Raw genomic sequence first — 6,011 nt, 5'->3', positions numbered from 1 at the left:
GGAAAGTTACACCTGACCCCTAGACTCGATTATGACACTTCACTAGGTGCTGGATCAGGTTGCCTTTGATATGCCAATCAGTGAGATCCTTAGTGGGGATCAAAACCTGGGTATGTTGGGGCAGTCTGAAAATTCATCTGAGTGGGTGGTCATAGTGACAGAATCAGCCACTTTGTCGGACAAAGGGTAATGATCGGGAATGCACTCTCTCTGATGGAAACCAAACTACCGGCAGTTGATTTCAATCGTTGGAATTTTGTTTTGCAAAATTAATATATTCATATATATATGTACGGTTTCAAAATGTTTGCAAATGGTTTTAATTCCCGGGATCCATGTGAGAGGAGAGTGCGGCACTGTTCCTTGCAGCCGAGGGAGAGGTCCTCTCTTGTCGGGCAGTGCTTGATCATTAAGGGCTGAGAGGTTAAGTGTAAGACCATTTAGGATAATACCTGATGGGCTAATCTTGCACCTGCCCACAGTCCCTAGGTTTTTATAAGATGGCTTGGCCCAGGGACCACTTAATGTAAGTGTTGGGCCCATAGGGTCCATACGATGGACTCAAGGGGTTCATTGAGTTTTTCAGTGAATTTGGCTGGGCCTTGTATTAAAGGCTAGGCCGAACCCATGTGGCTGGTGTGTAGATCAATGCTTGGGTCCCACGCCATACAAAGAAGCCCAACTGGGCAGCAGATTGGAAGCTAATTAAACACTGAACACTTAATGGGCCAAAAGCCCATTTCGAGGTGGGCTGATATGATCACCCATCCAGGGGGCGAATTTTAGATTGAAGTTAGTAAAAGGATTGGGCTCTTAGCTCTATCCACTCTTAGAGACCAAATTCAAATCAGATTTGAATCTGGTAACCTCCTGATAAGATCAGGAGTAAGCTAACTCTATCTGGGAAAGGGATTAAGATCATCCCCTATCCAAATACTGATTTGGATTGGGATAACTCCTAAGGAGGAGATTTCTTAATCAAGAAGAAAGGAGGAGATTTTGAACCAACTAAGAGGAAGAAATATCAGATTTCGAACCAAGCAAGATCGCAAGAAGGGTTCCTGCGATTTGAGATTAGATCTCATACTCTCTAGAAAAGAAAAACAGTTCAGCCTTTTTCGTTTTCTGGAGATCTCCTCCTGCCGCCGCCATCTGCAATATTGCAAGATTCGATCTTTGCAGAAAAGAAAGTCAAGAAACTAGTTCTTGACATCAGTCTTGCAAGAAAGACTAAAAGAATTCAGTGTTTAGTACATCCAGGGGATTCTTGTGAAGGATCCAGTGTGTAGGACGCACCCTGCTGGTTCTGTTCCATCCGCAGCTGTGTCATCTTCAGCAGGGACAGATCTTGGAGCATTCTTTGGGCGTGAATACCAACTTTGGGAGATACTGCTTCTCCGGATCAGGTATAATCCTCCCATTTATCTTTTGGTACAGATCTGGTTTGATTAGGGTTCAAGTAGATCCTTGAATATTGTATTCTAAATTTAGGGAATATGATTCCCAGTTGGGAGAAGGTAGGAAATTTTTGAAATTCGCCCACCCATTCCGCAACCTTTATGGCGTCCATTAGATGGATCCTACCATTCTTTCAGTAAGTTAGTACTCGAACTTCAAAACGTATTATTGTACTACCCAAACTTTCAAAAAATGATTCCTTCAGGTTGGCATCGTACCTTCTTGTTGGCGAAGGTGGACCATCCATCTTCTATCTCATCTTTTGAAATAGATGATTCTTTCCAGTAGTCCAAGTTATCTGTCATCAGCTCATAGAGACTTGGGATGTTGGGATTCCCAAACCTTGGCATGTCAAGATATGCATAAACCATGGTCACCTCTTGATCAGCAATGAACCAGATAGAAATTGCCCCCTCTAGAAGGGATACTATAGGAAAAGAGATCATTGGGGATCCAATTAACTTGCCCCCAATTTTTCATAATTTGAGGAGAATCCATCGAGTTGTATTATTGTGTTGACATCCCTTTTGCGGGTGGAAAGTTCCTTAAGGTCTGGACGCTCACTATAGCTTGAGCAGAGGAGGAAGAACCCGTGGAGGGTTGCAATGGTACTAGGTCAGAAGACCCAAAAGTCACAATGGTGAAGTTAGTAGCAGCGGAATTGTCACCAAGGTTTAACTTGATCTTTTCTTCTTCTAAAAGACGAAGTATTTTGTCCTTTAAGACAAAACACTTTTCAGTTGGATGATTTATCATCTGATGATATTGACAATACTTGGGGTCAGCCACACGTCCTTGCTCTTTTTGTCGCTTGGGCGATGGAAGCTCAATCAACTTGGCTTGGAGTAGCTAGTTAAGCATTTTCTTGAACGTTAGAGTTAGGGAGCGGATACTCCTTCTCTTCTAGTTCCTTCAGAGTAGGCCTAGACTTCTCTTGGCCTTGGTTTACAAAAGATTTCACTTTAATAGTCATCTTCTTCTTCTTGCCAGAGATCTAAACTAGTGTAATGGTAGTACTTATGACTTCCTTTCCTTTGGAGGAGGATGAGGAAGAGGTCTTAGGGTCCTTCTTGACTTACTTCTTACCTTCTTTCTTCTCACGAGGATCACTTAGTTGGGGATTCCCATGCTTGGCTATCTGGATCTCCATGTCATGAGACCGAGTAGCTAATTCTTCGAAGGTGGTAGGCATGTTCCCTTTGAGGCTGTATAGTAGCCCTCAGTGCATCCCTTGAATGCACGTGTCTAGGACAGATGATTGATTAATTTGTTCCTTACACTGAAGGATGAGGTTTCTCTACTGTTCAATGTAGTCAATGACGGACTCTTCCTTTCTTTGCCTTGTAGTGGAGAGTTCTAAAAGTCCAACCGTTTGACGTGTATAATAAAAGCGAGTGAGGAATTCTCTCTAAAGATGGTCCCAACTTTCAATAAAGACTAGCTAGAGGTCGGTGTACCAATCAAATGTTGTAGACTTGAGGAAGTGAATAAACAACTTCACTATTTGGTTGTTGTAGGTTCCCACGTTGTTGCAAGTCTCGATGAAGTGGGCTATGTGCTACTTTGGATTTCCCTTCCCATTGAATTGCTGGAACTTAGGAGGTTGGTAGCTAATTGGCATGCACATCTCATCAATGCGACGAGTGTATGGTTTGGCATACACTAGAGAGGTTTGTGGAACACCTCCATATTGAGCCCTTATGGTGTCAGCGATCATGTATTGTAGTTGTTGCGCCATTAGAGAAGCAACAGATATTTGAGTGGTGTCTTGCATCATGTTCTACATGGTGACAGGATTATGCTCATCTTGTTCCTGCTACTACTGTTCTTGGAGGTTGGAAGTCATTAAAGGAGTGAATCGTAGAGGGTGAGAAGGTCGTTAACTAGGCTCTTCTTGGCAGTTTTGTATCTCTAGTTTGTTCATTAGGAAGGCAATATGGAGATCTTTCTCAGTGTTGGAGCTCTTGAGGTTGTCAATGGCTTCATCCATCTTTTGGAGCCGTTCTTTCATCGTCGTGACTTCTGTCATCCCCACCGATATGACACCACTAGAAGCAAAGTAGGAGTTGTATGATGGAGAGGAGTAAGACTCCGTCCATGACATAGTGATGGATTGGTCATATAAGAGAAAGTGTTTTTTTCCTTCAAATCAAAGTGTGAAGAGTTGAAGAGGCTTTGCTTAGTCACCTTGGTGATTTTCTGTGTTGGAAGCTCCACTGGAGACGTTAGTTGCATTTTGTTGGATTTTGCCATGGCACGTGTGATAAGACAGTTGTAGGAAGAACCAAAAGTGCTAGAGGGCTTGTTGAAGGAAGTTGCAGCCTTCTAGATAGCCATTAGATGATTGTTGCAGTTGTTGACTTGAAAGATGAATGGAAGAGAGAGTGTCCCATCGAGCGTGCTAGAAATTTGTCGACATAAATTTTGTGTATTTGATTAACACAAAATATGGAGATAAATTACAAAAATAAATTTTTAATAAAGAAAATATAAGGGAATTGAACTCACTTTGATTTCTACTTGATAACGTGAGCAGCCTTTGATTAGCGGTCGAATTTGATGAAGACAAGGGTCATTGGCATTTTTCTTGTACTTCTTGAAATGTTGATGTAGATTTTCTTGAATTTGGTGCTTCTGAAGAGTTGATGTAGATTTCTTCACTTTGTGCTTTGCTTCTTGATCAACTATGAATGATGCTTCTCTAAAAAAGGCTCTTTTGTAGTTGTTTGGTTTTCTTTAGAGAGCTTGAATCCAAGTGTGTTGTAGAGAAATAAAAAGATTTTCCCTTCTTTCTTCTCTCTTGATTTTGAAGTTGTTGGAGTTTGTGGTTGCTTGCAATCCTCAAGTGTTGGTGTGAGAGAGCTTCATGCAATGTGATTGTTGAAAAAGAAAAAAGAAAATGCACTATTTCTCCTTAGGCAAGACTATTTATAATCAAAGATTATGATTGTCACCTCAACCCACTTTGCTAACCAATCCCATGCGAGTGGGGTGTTGGGTTAGTGTTAACTTTCACAAATGCACAATTATGTAGGATTTAATGGTCTTGCCAATCGGACCACCCTATTAGAATAAGACATGGTCCATATTGGACTTAGTACACTTGGATCCTTGGGCCACCAAGTCATATTTATGTAGACTTTGGCCTTAGGTCCATGAAGGCCTATATTAATTTGTGAAGGCTATCATGTAAATTAAGCCCACTTATTTGGCTTAAATCACATGTCTGTAGACCCACCATGTATGAGATGTACAATGTAGATATATGTTGGAAGAGATTTTCTCTATCACACCTTAACTTGTCCTATACACAAAAATCTGCTATAAATAGAAGGCCCCTGGATCAATTATATTTGCCCCGGCTATTTGCACAAATTCAAATCAAGAGATGAAATGAAGAGTAGAAGAAATTGAATGGGATTGGAAAGGAAAATAAACCACTTGTATCACTTAGAATGCAACCACGAGAACATTAAAAGAATAGCAATTGAAACAAATAATAAAAATCTCCTAGGAAAATCTTACTCATACCCATTTCTACAAGTTTTAATTTTACCTACATTCACAATAATTTAAAACTTCTCACGCTCACTCATTGACACCATATTTCTTTATATTTAATCAATTCCTCCAATTGTTTTTTTTTTTGACAAAATTCCTACAGTTGTTAGTATTAAAAATTTGTTAAGTGAGAATTAACAAAAATTTCCCTGCTTGCATATTGTTTTTGGGTCATTTATTAAAACACTCCCTATAGTTTCTTGGATTTATTAAGATCTACCTTATAGATTGTGTTTTACTTAAACACCCTTTTGTAGTTTGTAATCAATTTACTTAATTGACCTTTTCATTTGATGACAATGGAAAATGATAGTTTTAACTCTAACATTCATTTGAAGAAATTTAAAACAAAGAAAATAAATATAAAAATACAAATTTCTCTTTGAATAAGACATGAACAATCATTTTATTTGATTTTATTTGGTCAATTTTGTTTTTTGTATAAAATGTTAAGGATAATTTTGGAATAAGTAATAATGAGGCGATGGCCTTCCACACTTTGCATTCGATTTAGGTGATAATGTTACTATTTTCATATGACAAAAGACACAATTATTAGCAAAAAGATCAATTAAATAAATAGGTTGCGAAATATAAAGAATATTTGATAAGTTTAAGTAAATAACCCTTTTTTTATGAGGAGATATCGGCAATGTATGGCTGCTGTGCAAACAGTGAAAATATCACACACGGGATGGGATATGCTCCTCACACTTAGGCGCCTCATCGCACATAGAGTGAAGCGCGTGTGAGGCGCCCTATGTGAGGAACAGATCCCACCTCCGGTATGTGTACACGATTTTTGCGTTACGAGATCTGGAGTCGTTCGCTTGCACTTGTACTTGATTGATGTTTTAATGTGATGTCCTGCTTTGGTGGTGTTCGTACGATTTATCGAATCCCCTGTCTGGCGAATTCCCGTGTCTGGCGAATAACATGAGTCAAGTTCGAAAACACGCCTCCCCACGTGTCAGTCTTCTACGAAAGAAACA

The sequence above is a fragment of the Nelumbo nucifera genome, chromosome 1 (genome assembly GCF_055504915.1).
Source record: "Nelumbo nucifera cultivar China Antique chromosome 1, China Antique-T2T, whole genome shotgun sequence".
NCBI lineage: Eukaryota > Viridiplantae > Streptophyta > Magnoliopsida > Proteales > Nelumbonaceae > Nelumbo > Nelumbo nucifera.
The sequence above is the reverse complement of the archived record's forward strand: the minus strand, read 5'-3'. Positions refer to the sequence as shown.